We start from the raw sequence: 22,133 nt of genomic DNA, 5'->3' as shown, positions 1-22,133 counted from the left end.
CAGGGATCAGGGAATGGCTTCAGTAGCAGAAATCTCTGACTGTGGTTAATTAATCATGGGGTCCCCAGGAATGAAATAGACAGACAGCCAATTAAGGTGTGTCTTGATTTATTTAACCAAAGCTATTCTAGGTCTGGTGAACAGAGGCCTCACTGGAGCCAATGTGCTAGAGAATTTTGGGTTCACAGACCCGGCACCACCCAATGCAGGCAAGGCTAGTACCTATGAGGAAAGATCCTGCTGTGACACTACACAGGCACACTGTGAACCTTTTGCCTTGTCTTTCCTAATGGGGCTGGCAGTTGTTAACCTGAATATTTGTGCATTGAGGAAAGGGAAACACTTAAACTTAGGAAATACTGGATATTGGCTCAAAGTTATCACTGATTCTTAGGGACCTATAATTCCACTGTAGTCAGCAGGTCAGAGTTGGGGACTATTATGGAGCTCAGGTGATAAGTGGAGTTCTGATCTGAGTTTATTTCATGGTAGGCCCAGTAGGACCCTCCAAAACATGTTATCAGATCCTAAGTGAATTGTTGGAATTGGTATTTTAGAAAACTGGCAGTTTTTGGAATACCCACACAGCTTCCCTGACCTTTGAAGTAAGGACTATTGTTTTAGGAAGGGCCAAGTGTAGTCGTTTGACTCTCCTTACCTGCCAAAATAGAGAACGAACAGGAGCACTACAACCCTGGAAGCTGCTTCCTGAAAGGGGAAGATATGGTGATGAATTTAATAGGCTGGCTTGGCTTTTGCAATCTGATAGGTCTTGAAGAAAGATAGAAGATTATTGGAAACAAAATTAGTTGAGGCTCAAATTGTGGCTACTGTTGCATTTTTTTTTCCTCCTTGTTAAAATAAATTAAGGTATCTTTTAGCACTTATGGTGCAGTTCTTGATCTTGCTAAAACATTTTTTCCCATTTTGATTTACATGAATCACCAGAAGTTTGCTATCTTTGACAGAGGAACCCATAATGCTTTACTGTCATGCCTCAGGGATATGTCAGCTTTCTGGCTCTAGTCTACAGTCTAGTTTGCTGAGACCTTGACCACATTACCATTTACTTTGATCCAATACCCACAAAACATCATGCTGATAGGATATGAAGATCAGGAAGTAGAAAAAATTCTGAATGCCTTCTTAAGTCATAGGTTTGACTATGAAATTCTGTAAAAGTAAAGAGATTTGATGTGACGGTAACAGGCCTGGTGTTTGAGGATCTGTGGCATGTTCAGCTCCTGCTTTCAAAATGGTATCTAAATCTTAGATGCAACATATTTGCCTGCATTACTCTTACCACAAACAAGGTGATCCAAATTTTGTCCATCTATAATTGAGGTCCACAGTAAAAGAAAGCTTAGCACCTGGTCCAGGGTTTCAGTGCAAGTAACTCTGTCAGTTGGTCCTTATGACCTCTGATGGTGCTTGAACTTTCTGCAATAAACTGAGATACTGAAGGGAGACTTAGTAACTCCAGGTAGGAAATACGAAGAGAAGAACTCTCATGTTTGGACAAAGACCATGCCCTCTTCAGTAGGCAACATATAGTTTGGCTCTGTGTCTCCACCCAAATCTCATCACGAATTATAGTCCCCATGTGTTGAAGGAGGGACCAGGTGGGAGGTAACTGGATCATGGGGCGGGTTTCTCCCATGCTCTTCTCCTGATAGTGAGTGAGTTCTCATGAGATCTGATGGTTTAAAAATATTTAGTAGATCCCCCCCTGGTACTCTCTCTCTCTCCTGCCACCATGTAAGATGTGCTTTGCATTCCCTTTACCTTTCACCTTTTTTTCTTTTCTTTTTTCTTTCTTTTTTTTTTTTTTTTTGCGACAGAGTCTTGCTTTGTTGCCCAGGCTGGAGTCCAGTGGCGAGATCTCAGCTCACTGAAAGCTCCACCTCTTGGGTTCACACCATTCTCCTGCCTCAGCCTCCCGAGTAGCTGGAACCACAGGCACCCACCACCATGACCGGCTAATTTTTTGTATTTTTAGTAGAGACGGTGTTTCACCGTGTTAGCTAGGATGGTCTCGATCTCCTGACCTCGTGATCCTCCTGCCTTGGCCTCGGCCTCCCAAAGTGCTGGGATTATAGGTGTGAGCCACCATGCCCAGCCTCTTTTTTTTTTTTTTTTTTTTAAACGTGGGCAATTCCTGGAACTGAGGATTCTTCCCTTTTAATTTTTTAATTTTTATTTCTTGAATCAGGATCTCACTCTGTTGCCCAGGCTGAAGTGCAGTGGCATGATCTCAGCTCACTGCAGCCTCCATCTCCCTGGGCTCAAGCAATCCTTCCCCTTCAGCCTCCCAAGTAGCTGGGACTATAGGTGTGTACCACCACACCAGGCTAATTTTTTGTATTTTTAGTGGAGATGGGATTTTACCATGTTGCCCAGACTGGTCTCAAACTCCTAAGCTTAGTTTATTTCCTAAGCAGATAGTTTCTGCCCACTTCTCCCTCCCAAAGTGATGGGATTACAGGTATTAGCCACCATGCCCAGCTTCAGGTAGTTCTTTGTAACAGTGTGAAAATGGACTAATACATTTCCTGACTTGATGATATCTCTGCAGGGGACTGTTTACCATGGGATTCCATTTGGCTTATGCTGCCAGTAGTGAACTGGGTGCTACCCAATCAACACAGCTATAAAGCTTGTGGTGCCCTGTAAAATTAGATAACTGCACAGGTCCTACACTCCCATGCTTTCTCCAAACTCCCACACTAGCTTCAACTAACATCTATGGCTTAAAGGCAGTGTCCTACAAGCAATTGACTGAGAATGTCAAGCCTTAAGCCTGATTTAAGGATGGCTCCACATACAATATTCGTATACCAGACGGAACAAGACTGCTGGCTCTTAGAAAATTGAAGAATAGAAATCCCTTTGGTAGGTAGAACTTGTGCTTTACATGTTAGATATTTTTCATGGGAGGAGGTCTGGCCCATAAGTCAGGTCATGTAGTGATTCCTGGGCAGGTATTAATGTTATGGGGTATTTGGAAGAAACAAGATCAAAGGATTAGTAAAAAGCAAATTTATGGAATACATGTATATAGAAGGTGGATTTCTTAAAATTGTCCTAGAGCTTAAAAATGGTTATGCCTCAAGTAAATACTCACCAGAAGGCCCCCACTGGAAATGAGCCCACTTTATATAATCAAGTGGCAGTATTATCTTTGGACTCAATTAGATCAATGATCTCATCAATAGAGTGGTGTTAGCATAGGAGATCTGAGGACAGTAGAAAGGAGAAAATGGAAAATGGGAGAGGACCTTGAAAAACACAGGAGACATGTGGAATTTCTGCCAAATGCCTCTGAAAACCCAGATGAATCCAGAGACGATGGATTTGTAGCTATGGCAGGAGCAGGAATAATTTTTTCTTCAATATCCTGAGTGTGGGAACAGAAAAGCAGAATTGATCCAAATTTCAGAGTTCACAGGTGGCTATAACTAGTAGCACAGCCTGAGGTGAGAGTTGGAGAGCAAGTAGGAGAGCCATTGCTCTCTCTGCGAAAAATCCTCTGTTTTCCAACATTGGTAGCTCTTTGAAAAAAAAAATGTGTAGAGATAGTAGTTTGACTTGGAAGTTGTCAAGATTATGATGAAAAGGCATGAGGAAGTAGTTTGAGAGTAGGATTGTGACTCACATTAGAAAGATAATTCAAGTTTAGTCATCCGTTTTTCACAAGCATCCACCGTACAGGACTACAAAATTTGTTCTGATGTCTGAAACTGGCCATGCCTGGGAGTAGTCGAGCAAGACAGGATCTAAGGCACTGAGTGTTCTGTCCACACAGTGATCTCAATGTTATACTACAGGGCCTATGCCAAATAGTCATAGTAAACAGTGGTAGACTAAATAAATAAATAAAAGATGAGAGGAATGCATGGGTCAAAGTGGTATACTCTTGACCACTCTGCTTTGTCCGTTAGTATTTTCTCGACCAGTATTACAATTGTTTCATTCCATATCTTCACCCTACTCTTCTCACTGGAAATTCTTGCTGATTCATATGCTAAAACTTTTCAAAACCATTCTCAAAACTCATCTCCAAAATCATCCTAATTATACCTTAGTTTTAATCCATCCTTAATCTCACACTATATGAAGACTCTGCCTTTTATTAACTTGACTTGATGTTTCTATGAAACTATGTTTTTACTTGTTTCATTGTTCCGTTTCATCTATCTCATTTGTTCTGTTTCCCTACCCAAACTAAACTATTGCTGGCAAGTACTCTGGTTTGGTGCATTCACCAGTGTGCATGTTGATACAAAAGAGGTGTTAAAAATGTTTTATTTGATTTGAATCATATGGATGGATAAGTTCTGAATTGTTGAATCCAAGATTTTACTGATAAATCTAATTTTACATTTTTATTGGAGATGAAAAGTAAAAGTTTAAATGTTAGTTTTGCACTTTTGCTTTTTCAAAACTGAATCATATTGAAAAGCTATTTTTGCCAAAAAATAAAAATCGTGAACTTTAAATGAACTTTAAAACCCAGAAGCATTGAAACCAATAAAATGCACCTTTAGAATGCTTTAATTTAACTTGAGATTCAGTGGGGGAGTATGAACTGTATTCAATTAAGACTACACCAGAGAAGAAGTAATAGTAATCATTTTTTAGAGGAGATATCATCCATAATTGAAAATTATATGGAAAAATGTTGAAATATTGAAATTTTTAATAAACAAATGCAAGTTAATCTATGCTGCCATTGGAATAGTTCTAACACCATAAATTGTTTTATGGTTTTAATACTGACACTATTAATTAATTTAGTACTAACATTTTTCATGGGGCCTTCTTATGAACTGAATCCTTGAGTTAAAATAGATTTCATTTTGACAAATACTGTTTTGTAATGTCACAGAAAATATTTCCTCTGGAAAAAATACTTTGTTTACTCTGTTCATAAAATATTCTGTCAGGACTTGATAAACTATTTTTAAACAACCCTCAAAATAATATGTTATTTGTTTTAGCCTTATATACTTCATGGACGATGTCAAAGATTCTGAGCATTACATATTACAAGACTTGTTCAATGGCAGCATGTATAGGTCTAAAAATAATCTGGCATTTAAGAAACTGGACCATTTTAACCATTTCCAAATAAGATTATTTAAGTCTGATCTAGAGTAATATTTTTTGAAAAGCTATTTAACATAATTTATATGGCCAGTTATAAATTGTGGATGGATTACTCATTCATGCTGGGTTTTGCAGAGGGAATGTGACATTGACAGGAAGAAGGACAAGATAGATGATTCTTCTGATCCTTTTGTGCTTTGAGTTCTATAAATGAGTGAGAAAAGGCACCAGGCTAGGCATCATGAAACCCAGGTTAAGCTATGATCTTCCTTGCAAATATAAATATATAGATATATATGAAAAATGTTTGTGGTACATGCATCAATTTTTATGATGTGGTTTGGTGCTTATTATAAATTTGTTTATTATATCAAATGTTAAAATGAGATTAACAAAATATAGATCACTCACCAATGCTTAGAAACATTTTCATTATTTGGCTTCTATTAAATTTAAAATTTTATATTAAATTTTAGCTATTTTAAGATATTTTAGAACCTAACTTTGAAGTCTGAAAATTCTGAATGAATTGCTCCAGGTTGCTACTTTATGTTGTTAGTGTAGACCTGTTTGTTTTTTATTTAACCTTTAATAAAACATTGCAAAGACTATTTCTAATCTCTCCTATAAACAACAGGTACTTTTTAACAGTTATGCCTTTTATTCTTGCAGAAGCAATCTATATCTACACTGAAGGTCAATTTCTGTTGCTGTATGTAATGGTTAGGCACAAAATCTGGTGAGATTATTCACTGAAACAAGTTGACTATATTAACTTTTCATATAAAACTTTAGGAAATCAGACTATATCAGCTCATACATATGTGGTATGTCATCATAAAGTAGGTAATAATTCTGATTCCCCACAAAAATTATTCTTTTTCCATTATAACCTTATCTCATGAAATTACATTACATTAGAGCAGATGCAGAAAGACTATTTAAAAGGCTATTGAAGAACCTGAGTAAGGTATGGTGATGCTTGGGCTCAGGTGAAGTAATACAGATGGCAAGAGTAGGAAGATTCAAAAGACAGAAAATAGAATCAATAATGCTTGTTGATTAATTGGCTTGTTACAAATACATTTCTTAAGGCTGCAGACATGTATTAAATTTGTTTCTGTTTCTTAAAGCAACTAAAACTGTGTTATGCAATAACAAAAATTCATGAAATAACTATAATAAATTTATGAATGACTATCATAGGTTTCCAAGCTATTGGAATGGAATGATAAGTGACAGCCTTTCTGCAGTGTACAAAACATGGCTATGTGCTTTAACCCAGCAGTGGCCTATATCTGCCAGCCACAGAACTGCTATTAACATTTCTCAGGTTCCACAAGGAAATTCTACCACTTCTAGAAAGGCAAGAATAGTTATGCTAAGCTTATTTAGTTTATGTTTAATCCATTTCTATCAGGTCCATCACTATATAAAAAATAAGTTTTAAAATTAATAACTTAAGGCAATTCTTAACATCACCAGGAAGTTAACAAAAATAGTTCCCTAACTAGTATCTTAACTGATTCCTGCTTCCACTCTTGTCTCTCTATTACCAATATGGAGACTGCTAAGATCATTTTTATGGAAATCATATGATGTCACTGTACTGCTCAAATCCCTCCAATAGCTTCCCATTTCAATCAAGTAAAACTAGTTTTCTTAATATTTCACAAGGCCCCACATGATCACTCTCACCATCTCTTTTTCCTCTCTAATATCATCATCTGCTATTCTTGCTCACTGTTCCAGGCACAATAGTCTCCTTGTTATTCCTTAAACATCCCAGGCATATTCCTGTCTCAGCTGTGTACTGGTAACTCCCACTGTCAAGGAAGTTTGTCTCGCAGATGGATTCTCCCTCTGTGCCTTTCGTCAGGTCATTGTACGAATGTCATCTTTTCAAAACACCTCTCAGTTAACTCTGTTTAAAATTGTAGCTCTCTACCACCACACCTCATACCCATTAGCTTGCTTGATTTTTCCCCCTTAGACTTATTATCTTCCAACAGCTATAAATGTAACTTGTTTCTTTTGCTTATTGTCTATATTCCCTCAATAGTGTATGTAGACTCCATAGAACAGGATATTTTTTCTGCTTTATTTTCTGTCATATCTGCAGCACTTAGTCTAGTCCCTTAAACATATACAAATTCAAATAAATAATTGTTGAGAGAATTATCACATATAGAAATTTTGTCTGAATTTCATCAGTTTTCATTAATGTTAGAAACACAGAAACATTAATGAAAAGATGAATAAATGAGCTATAAAATATTGAGTACCACATTTTCCTATAAATTGTAATATATTGGAACCTTGAACATATTTGAGGAACATATTCAACAGAACGAATCACACAAATACCCATTCTGAGCAGGACCTATGGCCCTGAGGTGATGGGAGAAAGTCCGATTCATCCTCACACTTGCCAAACTGCAGTTGAACTGGGAATTGTTCTGGCTATAAGATAACTACCTTCAGATACAGATGATTGCGAATTTTTAAAAAGTTAAATTAGTTTGGTCGATCAGTTGGGCCTAATGGTTACAAACTTAACCCAGGCCTTCACTCATGGAAAAGAATGCTGTATGCAGGTGACCATTGTTGAGGACTTCATCACTTGCAGGCTTTAGACATTCACTATTCTGACCTTTCCTGAATCATGGGTCATGAGTTGATGTAAAAGGCATTCATCAGTTGGATAAAATTAGTCATGACATATTCTTAGGGAATATTGGCAACTGAACCTATTGTACTAATTTGATAAAGTACAAAGTATACTACTTGATAAAGCTATCCAACCCTTCACAGCCTGCCATTGCTTCATGAACTTACAAATACAACCTGGCCTCTTACACACCTATTTACACCAGATGCCAGAATCCTTTGAAGTCTATAACTTTATGTGGGGCTCATATAGAACAATGGAGGATGAGAAGGATGTTTGGCCACACCAGCCATACCAAACTTGGCAATCAGCGGGATGATGGAGTTCAAAGCCCTCTCACCCAGGCATAGAGTCATGTCTGATTCTTCTGCATCCCTAGAACCTAGTATACTCTACTTATTCATTCATTCGGTGCTTTATTTCTTCATTTGAAATATTTATTGAGAACCTACTTGTATAAGGCACTTCTGGAGCTAAAATAGTGATATAGTTTGGTTCTGTGTTCCCAACTAAATCTCATCTCCAAATGTAATCCCCATGTGTCAAGGGAGAGACCTGGTGGGAGGTGATTGAACCATCGGGTGGTTCACCACCCCCACCATGCTGGTCTTGTGATAGTGAGTTAGTTCTCATGAGATCCGATGGTTTTACCAGGGGCTCTTCCCCCTTCATTCTCTCTTCCTCTTTCTCCTACTGCCTTGTGAAGAAGATACTTGCTGCTTCTTCGCCTTCCTCTATGACTGTAAGTTGCCTGAGGCCTCCCAGCCATGAAGAACTTTGAGTCAATTAAACCTCTTTTCTTTATAAATTACCCAGTCTTGGGCAGTTCTTTAGAGCAGTGTGAAAACAGACTAAGACAAGTAGTGAAAAGGAACCAACATAATCCTTCTGGGATGGAGTTTACATCTAACTGAAGAGGCAGATATATCATACATTGCAATATCTATCATAAAAAGAAATAGAAATTGATGAGAAAGCATATTACCTTGACCTGACGTAGTCTAAAGTATAAGACATAAAGTCTCACAGGAAGTGACTAATCTGAGATTTGAAAAATGGGTAGGAGTGAGCTAGGTAAGAAAGGATACTCAATATGGGAGTACCAGCCAGGAAGACACACAGTATTTTCAAGAAACTAGAATGTAAAGAATAGGAATATGCAGAGGAATGAAATGATTCTAATATGCGAGGCAAGAGACAGGTCTTAGGGAATCCTGAAGTCAATGAGTCAATGTAAAGAATTTTGACTAAGGGAAATAGGAAGAGTTTATGGGACTTTAAGCAGGAGAATGACGTGATTAGATCCTAGTTTTTAGGGGGAAAATCACTTACTATAATATATATAGCATTGCTTGGTATGTAAAATCTCAGTGGCTGTGTTATAAATATAGAAGGAGCAGGGATCAGTTAAGAGGCTAGTTAGATAACTACTTTTGCTAGCTTCTAGCTAGCCCATTGAATTCTCCAGTGATATTTTGAAATGAACTTTCCTAAGTCTGTAAGTTGTGCTTTTCATACATTAGAGTAGATACGGAAATATTATTTGAGAGGCTATTGAAGAACCTGAGTAAGCTATGTTGATGCTGGGACTCAGGTCGAGTAATAGAAATAGGAAGAGTAGAAGGATTCAAAAGACAGAAAATAGAATCAGTAAGGCTTGCTGATTAATTGGCTATGAGGTAAGATAAGCATAGCTGAAAGCAGAGTTGAATTACTTACTGCATCGATGAACACCAGAGAAAGAACTGGTTTGAAATGGAAAATTGTGAGTTCGCTATTGAACATATTGAGATTGAGTTGCTTGTGAGGCATCCAAATGACCTGTAAAATGAACACTAGATATACAGATTTTGAGCATCAGAGAAAGATCTGGGCTAGAGACAGAAATGGGAGTAGTTGGCATACGGATGGTAATTAAAGCCACCAGACTGCTGAGAGAATGGAATCTAGACAATATATTGAGTGAGTAAAGAAGGGGTTGCCTTGAGGAATTCAAACATTTCAAGACTGGGGAGAAGAAAATGGCTGGCAAAAGATATTGAAAATAAGTTGTCAGAGAGATAGGGTGAAAACATCGTCCTATGTATTTATGGAATGAATGAATGAGAAAGAATGCTGGAAACATAGTGCTAGATTCCTCCCTTATCAGTCAAACAAAGTATTTCTGGCAGTAGACTTGGATATCACATACGGTATAGAGGTATCTATACCTGCTGGGAGAATCCATCCTTGGCTATAGAAAGCAGAAGTACAATACCCTCAGCTCCAGACATGTGCCTTTATTGCCCTTGTGCTTGGTCTTGGGTGTGGCTGGCCCATGTTGGTTCCTTATCCAGGAGGTAGGCATTGTTGGCCAACAAGTTGGCCTTAGTTGGCATATCATCATCACCACCTAAATCAGGCTGAATGGTTTAGGCATTCTAGCCAGCTTATCAAGAAGGGACCTGAGTCATGGGAAATGACATCATAGGTCAAATACTATGCTGATAAGGTATGAAAACCAATCCTCTCATTTCCACCTTAGACATTATATGCTGTCTATTCATAGGTGGAGGTTGGAGAAGTACAAAGGCAAAAAAATAAAGGAGTGGAAATATATCTAGAGTGCTTAGAGGTGATTTAATCAAACAGTACTCTCAGCTTTTAACATGCACATGAACTGGGGATTCAACTTTTAATGTGCACATGATTCTGATTCAATATATCTGATGAGATGCCTGGGATTCTATATTTTCAGAAAGCTCCCAGGGGATGTGAGTGTTTCTGACCGAAGAACCACACTTTGAGTAGCCAGGGTTTAAATGATATTTTAGCACTAACATGGAGGAAAATAAAGTAGCTCTCTAAGCAGCTAGAGCAGAAACTGATCAAGAGAGACACAGGATGCTATGTAAAGCCCAGATCTGGCCTCCAGCTTTGGACACAAGTCCTCCAATAAAGGATGTGGATGGCAACGACTAATTAATGTGTACTGGACCTGGTTACTTGAAGGATTCCACCGTGGTGGACTTCATGGTTCTTAGGTGCCTTTAATTTTTTTGGATCCCCAGACACACTTATTCCATGACAACTTGAAGCATATACATTTGTAAACATAGATATAAAGTAAAATTTCCATGGATCAGTAGGCTCTTTAGCTGTGATTTTGCTTTGGAATATAAAGACTTTTCCTAGTGTTTAATAAAGAAATATTTATAGTAAGAAAATTGAATCTACTTAATTTTTGAAAGTTTAATTTTATAAGGTATACATTATAATGAGTATTTTTGCATGTGACAGAGCCTAGACGCATTGTATTTGGATCAGCACTTAAATTTAAAATAAAATACAAACTCTACACTAATATAGATTTTGCCTTCTGTAAAGTATGTTCAAAGTAAAAGTTGAAAAAATATGACATAAAGAGAGAAAGAGAAATAAGAACTAGAGAGTGTATAATATAAAGTGAAGCAGATAAGGCAAATTAAAAGAAGGATTTTTACAGGGGAAAAACAATTTCATTTTATTGTGAAGACCTAAATGAATAAAAGAAGACTTTGAATGTGAAGATGATTAAAAAGACAAAATCATTAGCTAAAGATATTTACAAGTTTAGACTCTTTCATTTTGATTGTAATTTTAATTAGTTGGACACAGAGGGAGAAGAAAATGAAAGCCTACATCATCTACTTACTCTTTAAATTGCATTCCACCTTAATTTTCTGGCTTTCAGTTCTTAATTTTCTCTATTTTTGTTCTAAGTAATCCGGTTATCAGGCTAAAGTGATTTTTTTCTCAGCCAGGTTTAGCATTCAGTATTTGCACCTTTGAAGAGGAAAAAGTTCGCCCCGTTGCTTTAGTTTTTATTCTTTCAATAGCAAAAACTCTCTACAGGTAACTTTTTTCAGTCTTTTGTTTATTCAGCAGGGGGCTTCGTATACCATGACAGTTAGATGACTAATAACAAAGGCTCCTATTTTCAAAATAATTATGCTCTATTTACACAGTGTTCCACAAAATTTACTCATAAAATTTAGAAGGCAATAAAGCCTTAAAAAGCTGTAGTTTTACTATTCATTAAAGCCATTTTTCTGTGTACAAGCAAGTTGTTTGTTTCTGTATTTGATAAAATGGAAGCCAAAAATTCAGTATTAGTTAATCAAGTTCGGGATTTGTGTATATGTGAATAAAAATTTTAAAACTTACATTGAACACATCTGTTTAGAATAACCTACTTTTGAAAGGGTTTATCTTCAAGATATTATCTGGCTTTTTAGTAGGGCTATTTATTTTGCATTTGTTAAAGAAAACAATGCTAGGTGAGGTGGTGGGCACCTGTAATCCCAGCTACTCGGGAGGCTGAAGGAGGAGAATTGCTTGAACCCAGGAAGTGGAGGTTACAGTGAGCCGAGATCGCGTCACTGCACTCCAGCCTGGGTGACAGAGCAAGACTCATTCTGAAAGGAAAGGAAAGCGAAGGAGAGGGGAGGGGAGGGGAGGGGATAAAATTAGCATAACTAACCATGCATTATGTGTTGTTCAGTTTGCCCCCCTCTTCCAAAACATATTCACTCAAATAATGTAAAGGAACAATGTTGAAGTGTCTTGAGGTCTAAGGATGAAAGGCACTATTTAAGTGGTGGTGACAATTATTATTATTATTCTGCCATAGATAAAGAGTTAAAATTGGCTTTTAAAACTATTGTGGACAATTTCATTTTGCTTCCCCATAAGTCAGAAACAATCAAAGTATATAGTTCTCAGCACATGAGCTATACACTCAAACTAGAACTAGTAGGGAGTCTAAAATGAATTATCCTAGTAATTAAATACCCACAAATAAAGCATTACTTGCCGATCGTAGCCAACCAGCATGGTTGTTAAGGGGCAACTAGAAAACTCAGCTGTACCTCATTAGTTGTCTTCTGTCTAAAATTCCAAAATATTTTGTATTTTTTAAAAAGCCTTTCTCACCTTAAAATACAAATGTTCCTTGAGAGACATGATGCTTATAATTGTTGCATGATTTTATTTTATTTTACTTTATTTATTTATTTATTTCGAGACAGATTTTTACTCTGTCACCCAGGCTGGAGTGCAGTGGTGTAATCTCGGCTCACTGCAACCTCTGCTTCCTGGGTTCAAGCGATTCTCCTGCCTCAGCCTCCCGAGTAGCTGGGGTTACAAGTGTGTGCCACCATGCCTAATTTTTTTATTTTTAGTAGTGGCAGGGTTTTGTCATGTTCGCCAGGCTGGTCTTGAACTTCTAATCTCAAGTGATCTGCTTAACTCGGCCTCCCAAAGTGCTGGAATTACAGGCATGAGCCACCACACCTGGCTAGTTGCATGATTTTAATGAGTATGAGCTCCACATATTTTCTAGACATAGAGTTTAAGAATAAGGTAGAATAACAGAGAGGAACTAAGAAGTTCAGAGAGAATTAGAGGGGGTTGCGAGGGTGAAAAATCTACAGAAAATGAAATACAGGAGCAAAAGAGACAAAGTTCCTAATCTTGTCCAAGAATGTGATAAGAATTAACATTAAAATTATTAGAAAGTGTCAACAAGAAATGCCATAAAATCCCTTTCTCTGTAAGTCTTTTAAAACAGAACAGTTGGGTCTTTCCAGCATGGTCTAGATGTACTACTGAATACAAGGTGATGACATTGGTTAATTGTCCTGTCTAGGATTATTATCTCTCTGAAATGCGTCATACCTGAAAGGTCTTTTCTTTAATGCAATATTGGGATGTTGCACCCATTTGTTTATAATTTGGATATGCACAGCAGCACTGAGATTTTATTCCAGTATTTCTTGTCTTGCTACTCTTGTCCATTTCGATGAACAATTATTGCTTAGTGTTCAGACACTTGCTTCAAAATCAACTGAAGAGTTTTGTAAGTATATAGATTCTCAAGGCTCCATCCTTTTTTGGGGGTCAAGTAACCCAATTTGTGAATCTTCAGAGGCCTACTAAGATGAGGGAGGGGACATGTTTTTGGAGTTAGAGAGTCAGAGAGTGCCAAGGCAGAGTATTTTCCAACAAGATGTTATTACTGTCACCTGCTGGGGGTCCCCACCAGGTACATTTCTCAACCTGGGTTGAGTGTGTAACCTCCAACTCTGTAGCACCCCTCACCAATCTAGTTATAACTCTTAGGAACACTGCATTGTATTTTATTGTTTAGTTGGGTAGCCCTTCTTAGCTCTCATATTAATAGAGGGCCATGTGTTCCTTGTTTACTTTTAAGTCTCCAGAATCTAGTACTGTTTCTGAAACATGGCAAGTGCTCAAATAATATGTGTTGAATAAAAGAATAAATCAATGAATAAATAAAGAAGTACTAGTCGAGTAAATTAACTTAAAAAGACACACAAAAAAGGAAAAAGAATGTATGTATCTTGCTAGCAAAATGAAACAGAAAAACAATATCAGTAACTACCAATTATTAAATTCTTGTTATGTGTCAGAAGTTCTAAGTACTTTAAATGTCATATTTAATTCATACAACTATATACGTGGAATGCTACTATTATTAGATTTTTCAGGATAAAGGAAGGTCCAGTTACTTGCCCATAGCCACACATCTTGTAAGACAGGACTAGAGCTGAAACCAAGGCAGCTGGACTCTTGAAACCATGCTCTAAACTATTACTCCATGTAATGTAGACAGTGATAAAGGTACTGTGCTAGGAGTGGTGGAGGATGCTAAGAATCAGCTCCTGCTTTCAAGGGGGCTTACAATAATTAACAATACTTGTTTATCTGAATAATTTGCTCTCCCTTTTTCCTTGCAATTTAAGAGAAGAGAGAAAGAAAACAGGGAGGCAAGGATGAAGAAAGGAAGAAAAGAAGGAAGTAAGGAAGGAAGGGAAAAGGAAGGAAGGAAGGAAGAAATGAAGGAAGGAAGGAAGGAAGGAAGGAAGAATGGAAGGAAGAATAGAAGGAAGGCAGAAAAGATAGAATGATGGAAGGAAGGGAGGGAGGGTAGGATGGGGAAACAGCCCTAGTTCTTCAACAGGTTTTTGATCCAATTTATGCCTGTTTGATTCTGTTCCAGACAAGGAACAGTGAATAAAAAACTCAAAGCCAGCACTTACACCCACAAAAACATTTCACCATTCTTTGAGTATTAAAAAAATCCAACTTCTAACACAAAGAAATGATAAATGTTTGAGATGATGGATATGCCAGTTACCCTGATCTGATCACTGTACATTATATGTATCAAAACATCACTATGCACCCTAAGAATGCATAGAATTACTATTAGTTAGTTTAAGACAGTACTTTTAATGGGAGAATTCGTCTCTGTTAGAAAAGGGAATCTGTCCTTTGTTAATAACTTGAAAGAAAATAATTTTGTTGTCAAAAAACCCAACACCAACTTTATATGTGTATATTTACATTTATATGTATGTATAATATATTTCATTTTTTCCTAATCTTACACTACAAATTTCAACATTACCACCATAGCATTTACATATATTCTAAAACTATCCAGTGATGTGGCATAAGATAGCTAACTCATTTTTACTGAGGATCATAAAACCTTAGAAGAATTTAGTTTGAAATCTTGAAACAAAAATAGCAAAAGTTAATATAAGGTAGAAAAAAAGAAATAAATTTTGGCTTATTAGAGAAAAGGGTTCAGGTGCAGGATGAAGCATATCAAAGGCATATGAAATGTCATTACTTTGAAAAAAATAAAAGGATGGCAAGTTTAGAAAATTAACTATCAAATTACATTTTTTTAAGAGGCGCAGTTAACATGTTGATGAACAAATATAAGATGATGACTCAGGGGCACTAAAAATACAAAATGTGTGGGTTCTACTAGATAATACAATAAGTACTGGGAGTTTCACTTTACAACTCACTGTGATTAAACAGCATACTGCTGAAAATGCAGATGTGATACTACCATAGTAAAACCAGCCTTTTAAAAGATGTTTCTAATTAAATCATGAAAAATCAAAAATAAAATGTTGAGAGAAGCCATTTTGAAGATTTTATTAATGATGTATTCATGGAGAGGGCTTTATTAGATTTGAACTAGCAAATGCTAATACTGGTGTACTAAATGATAGATAAGCAATTTTCCCCTTAAAAAGTTTTTTCTTCCAGGCTAAAAACTTTGTTTGTAATATAAGCATCCTTTGATTCAGTTAAATTCTAGTAATGAGGTACTCGAATATTTGAGTTAATAATAGTTTAATTAATCCATACCTGTATATGATCTAAATGTGTTTATTGTTGCCATTTCTCACTCAGAATTTTACTCCTAAATATACTCCTTTTAATATTCAGATAGCTTTTATCAGGAGTCCGGAAGTCATTGGCTTTACTCGATTTTAATACCAAAACATCAGGTGTAAATTGATCCATTGTAGAAGCTCTTGTTAAATGCTTTGTAGTCAGAGCACAGCGGCTCACACTGTAATCCCAACAATTTGGGAGGTTGAGATAAGAAGACTGATTGAGCCCAGGAGCTTGAAACCAGCCTTGGCAACAAACACAGTGGGACCCTGACTCCGTGTGCATCTTTAGTTCCAGCTGCTCTGGAGGTTGAAGTGGGAGGATCACTTGAACCCGGGAGATGGAGGATGCAGTGAGCTGTGGTCTTGCCACTGCACTCCAGCCTGAGAGATACAGTGAGACTCTGTCTCTAAATAAATAAATAAAATGATTTCTAAGGAAACCCAGGGAAGACCCAAATTAAGATTAACCTATGAATACATGAATGATTCCAGAAGATGAAAGATAGATTTCTTGTTTTGAACACTATTATCTCCTCATTCACGCAGCTAATTACTCACTGTCCTTCAAAACTTAGCTCAAAATTCACCATAGCTGGGAAACTTTTCCTAACTCCTTCCTCTTTTGGCTTCTAGGTGCTCCCTTATCAACTTGTGGACATCTTACTCTTTGCAGAATGATAGTCTCTTACCTGCAATTATAAAATCTAAAAAACTCTAAAAACCAGAAGCCTTTTCATTTGGTGCAAAATTATTTGGGGGTAAAACTTGACCTATACATTTATTTGCAGAAATAGCAAAATGTTTGTTTGATTATGAGAGTGCTTCCCCAGACCATACAAAGAGGTTAGCATAATATACGGCATATGCACACTACAGTTCACCCTTGGTATCCTTGGCGGGTTAGTTCCAGAAACCCCTATATAAAAATCCTCAGAAGCTCAAGTTCCTTATATACAATGACATAGCATTTGCAGATAACCACCACACACCATCCCGTACACTTTAAATAATCTCTAAATTATTTAAAATACCTAATACAATGTGAATGTTCTGTAAATAGTTGTTACACTTCTTGGAAATTTGTGTTAGTTTGTATTGTCGTATCATTATTATTTTTTTCCAAAATATTTCTAATCACAGTTGGTTGAATCCACAGATGTGGAACCCACAGATACAGAGGACCAACTGTAGTATTGTTTTTTAAATGCTCTCAGATTTTAGAGGTTCCACTGAGGCTTGGGACCTCAATGTCATCTCACAGTTCTTAAATTGTACCCTACCAGCTCCATTTCCCATTTGGATTCCATGACTCTTCAACATCTTACCATTTTCTTTAATTTTCTTACCCAAATGAACTTGCCTTCTATTTTGCAGAAAAAAATAAAGCTATGAGGTATGAGATCCCAACTAATTCATTGGCCATCCCCTACCCTCATGACCACTAGTTGATCTATACCTGCCATTCATTCTTAATTGCTTTTCTGAAGTCTCAGGGGTGTAGTGGGGGAAAGTAACATATTTTTCTTACTCATCACAAGACTCATGGTTCAGGCATCTACAATAAAAGGCAGACTGAGAAGCAAAAAACTTACAAATTTATTTAATATAAATTTTATGGGACTCACAAGCTTTTGGAAATAAAGACCTAAAGAAACAGAAAAAAACAATGTGATATAGTTTGGCTGTGTCCCCACCCAAATCTCATCTTGAATTGTAGTTCCCATAATCCCCATGTGTAGTGGGAGGGACCCAGTGGGACATAATTGAGTGATGGGGACAGTTACTCCCATGCTGCTCTTCTCATTATAGTGAGTGAGTTCTCACGAGATCTGATGGTTTTATAAGGGGCTTTTCCCACTTTTGCTCAACACTTCTCCTTCCTGCCACCATGTGAAGAAAGACAAGTTTGTTCCCCTTCTGGCATAATTGTATGTTTTCTTAGGCCTCCCCAGCCATGCTGAACTGTGAGTCAATTAAATCTCTTTCTTTTATACATCACCCAGTCTCAGGTATGTCTTTATTAGCAGCATGAAAATGGACGAATACACTATCTATTTTATGTTTAGATTTGATTAAGAGTGGAATTATGGTTGGACAAAAGGAAGTATGATCTAATGGTAATAAACCATGGGGAACTTAGCAAGGCCTATTTGTACACATTCTTGTTTGTATCTCTGTGTGTTCGTTCTTTCCTCTGGGTATAGGGAGGACCCCTCTGGAATGAGTGTCTTATGACCTACTTTAAAGGATGGTCAGAGAATTATTTTATGGTCTGCTTCAGGGGAGAACCACAGGAGAAGGTCAGAAAGACCTTCCTTCTTTTCTCAAGTGCCAGGGTGCCAAATTTGGGGTAGTGTGTCCTGAACCCTGTCAAAGGTTAAAGTCTACCTCCCCAGTTTAAAACCTACATTTCTTATTCTTTAGATCTTAGTACTTATTGCCTACTCCAAAACTGTACTCTTTTGTTATTTCCATGCTTTATTTTCTCTTACATGTTTTTATTGCCCTATAAATATGTTCAACTATCTCCAAGTCTTAAATTACACACCCTCCACCATCAATCCCACATCCTATGCTCTCCCCTGCTTACTTCTCCCACTCTCCTGTATTGCTTTATCAGCTGCTTTTAAAGAGGACATAATTCTTGCTTCCTCTATGACTTTCTAATACTCAAACTTCCTGCAATTAAGTTCTGTAGGGACTAGTGTTGGAAAAAATTACCAGTGATGTCCAGATAATCAAGTCCAATGGTCATGTTTGTTCCCTGTCTAAATGAATCCCCCTATGCCATTTAACACTATTGACGTTTTCTTGAAACTGTCTACCCTTTGGTTGACATTTTACTGTTATTTCATTCTCCTACCTCTGTTCATTCCTTCTTCATTTCTTTGGGATTATTTCTTTTTGCCTGTCTCTTTCATACTGATGCCCCACAAAGTTCCAGTTTTTACTCACAGTTATTTATTTTTTTCTTTTATAAATTCTTTGTGTAAGTGTGTGGCAATCTCATAATTTTCATGACTTCAATTCTTGCTTATAATTCTAATGACCTCAATAAATGCATCTTCAATCCTAAACTATTCCCTCCCCTTTATATTTACAGATGCAACTGCCTATCAAACATACTTCTTTAGATGTCTTATAATCACAATATATGTAACATGTCCTAAACTGAACTCAACTCCCACCCCCACCCCCATATTTCTTATTTATTCCTGCCACATCTACAGTAATGATGCTATATCCAAAACACAATCTAATTTTGTTATGCCTCTGCTTAACCCTTCCTGGCTCTTCATTACCTAAAATCAGAACTTCTTAACTGGTATGTCATGAGACCCTCCTTGATCTGCACTTCCTTACCAATTTCCCTGGTCCCATCTCCAGCCACTCCCAGCTTCATGGTTTAAACATTAGGAACTCTAAGCCACTTATAGTTTTTCATGTTCTCTCTGTTGTTTTATGATCTGGACACTTGTTCATGCTTTTTCTACAGCCTGAAATGCTATTCCAACTTTTCTTACTCTGTATAGTTATTATTAATCTTTTAAAATCCTAGACATTATTTCATCTGGGAAACAACTTTTATTGACCAGTGATTTTGAGAACAGGAAAAGTTAAGCGATTTACTTCCAAGGGCAAGATCTGCAAGCCTAGTGTTGGGTGATTTTTATTTTATTTTATTTTATTATCTTATTTTTATTTATTTTGTTTGAGACAGAGTCTCATTCTGTTGCCCAGACTGGAGTGCAGTGGCACGATCTTGGCTCACTGCAACCTCCGTCTCCCAGGCTCAAGCGATTCTCTTGCCTCAGCCTCCCAAGAAGCTGGAATTACAGATGCCTGGCACCACACCCGGCTAATTTTATAATTTTTAGTAGAGATGGGGTTTCACCATATTGGCCAGGCTGGTCTCACACTCCTGACTTCAAGCGATCCACCCGCCTAGGCCTCCCAAAGTGCTGGGATTACAGGCGTGAGCCACCACACCCAGGCCAATATTTTAAATATCCTCATTGCTCCTTTGTGGGTGTTTCAAAAACGCGCATTGATTATTGGGGGCTCATTCAAGAACAGTTGTTGCAAAAGCAGTGTTTTATTCTTCAGTGCTATTATGGTAATATATTTTCACACCTAGCTCCTTCTAGATTTTGTTTCCATTTCCTTATATCTTTCACTTGGGAACAAAAAATGTCTAGTTGTGAAATAGATTCACTGTGAACCGGTTACCAAGTAGTCTGAGTCCAGTGAAACAGACCACCACACATAAGTTACATGAAGTGGGTTTATTAGTTATAGATAGGCAGCAAGGAACAACAGAAGCCTTGGGTTCATTACCAGTCATTCCCTCAAGGCTCAGGAAAGCTGCCTGGGGAGCATGGAGTCTCACCTGCAGGTGTCCCACTTGTGCCACAGCTGAGGGACTCCAGAAAGCATCTAGCCCTGGGGTTTGTACCTCAGGAACATGTGACACACTGGGCTGAAGCACTCAAGGACATCCTGTTTCTAGGATTGGACTGCAACAGAGCTTGGGCTATTCTGGTGAATCCTTTCCTATCTTAGGATGTTGCATTTCCAGATCATTGTACAGTTATTCTTGAGAACTACAAGAAAGAAAGGGTGGAGAACTCGGTTGGTATACGGCCACTTGGAGAACTGTTCTACACTAGGCCAAAAGTTTGTTTTTATGTCTTTCTCTTTTTATATGCATATAGCTAAATTATTTCCAGAGTCGTACAAATCTATAATACCACAAGCAGAGTTTGACTGCATTTTCCCCAACACTTAGTACTTTTATTAACATTTTCTTTTGCTCTTGTTAATGCTTAAAGTGAAACAGAGCAGAGCATTTTTGTGTTAATTTGGATAACTTGCATACTCATGATGCTGTTCATTTTCCCATATATTTTTTATTAGTGATAGTTCTTTGTTTTGCCATCATATTTTAATTTTCATGAGTTCTTTCTGTTCTCAGAATTACCCTCCTTTTTAAATAGCATTCTGTCTATACCTTATGGTTACAGTATTTTCTGAAATATGTGTGAGGTATTATTGAGATTTTATTTATTTATTTATTTTCTTTAGCTTGAACCCTATTCTTCTTTGATGATCATTTCTTTCTGCTTGCACTTCTTGACCATTCTCTTACATATTACATGCTTCACTCAATTCCAAGTGATTCCTTCTTATCCATTGATGTTTCAGAATGCGACAATAAAAATAAGTGACTGTGTGCTGTGCACATGAGCAGTTTATCCACTGGCATGCTTTGCTTTAGGGTGAGTAGGATGGAAGCCAGCCATCATGCTGGGAGGCCCTAAAGCAACAAAAGAAGTCTTTGCTCTGGAACAGCCTTATCATACTCCTGAATTCTTCCCAGAGAAGTGATTCGTTTTTCTTTGGAAAAGGAAACACTGATTTTGTTTTCGTTTTAACTTGGGAAATAGAAGCTTGACTTCTGAGGATTCTGCTTGCATGTGTATGTGTATGAAGAAGAGGGTGAGATGGGGGTGGAGAGAGACAACAGTGACTGAATTACGTGTACACCCTGGCTATGAATCCCTGTCTTTAGAGTGCCATGTGTCCTGGAGGCCAGCTTCTCTCTGGGGCTCAGTGGGGCAGATCAGTCAGTCTGTTCTGTACTTTCTAGGTTCAGGCTCCCCCTTTGCTTTTTCATCAGTAACCACTCTTTCACTCACTTTCTATTTTGCAAAAATTGGTTGAAATTTCTCATCCACTATCTCTTTATTATGGTGATATTTACCTGGATTTTCCTTCTGGGATATTGTTGCCTAAAGATTGTGCTTTTTTTTTCCTTCTCAAATTAAGATGTTTGTAGTTTTAATTCATTGGCTTTCTAAAATTAAGGAATTAACACATATAAGTTCATATATGATACAAATATTTTTGTCATGTTTTTACTTTGGTTTATTTTGATGTAAAGAAAGTTTTAAATTTCATGTAGTCATCTCTCAGTCTTTCCTATACATATTTTTCTTCTATTGAATGTATATTTGGAAAATTCTTCTTATTTCAGATATTTGCTTTGGGTGAATTACGTGTTCCTTTGGATTTTCAGTGTTTTATTTTTAATAATAAGTATTTCA

At 37.2% G+C, this 22,133-nt stretch overlaps 1 protein-coding gene across 1 annotated transcript in view; it reads right to left on the bottom strand.

The window, feature by feature from the left end:
* FANCL (FA complementation group L) overlaps nucleotides 1-12,310 on the bottom strand; it is a 109,851-nt gene extending 97,541 nt beyond the window's left edge. The window contains exon 1 of the mRNA XM_050754251.1: nucleotides 12,307-12,310. The gene's annotated coding sequence lies outside the window, so the exon portion shown is untranslated. The remainder of the gene's footprint in view (nucleotides 1-12,306) is intronic.
* Between the last annotated feature and the right edge of the window lie 9,823 nt (nucleotides 12,311-22,133).

This window comes from Macaca thibetana, chromosome 13 (assembly GCF_024542745.1).
Source record: "Macaca thibetana thibetana isolate TM-01 chromosome 13, ASM2454274v1, whole genome shotgun sequence".
Classification (NCBI taxonomy): Eukaryota; Metazoa; Chordata; class Mammalia; order Primates; family Cercopithecidae; genus Macaca; species Macaca thibetana.
Note: the sequence above shows the minus strand (reverse complement) of the source record. Positions and strands in the feature narration are given on the sequence as shown.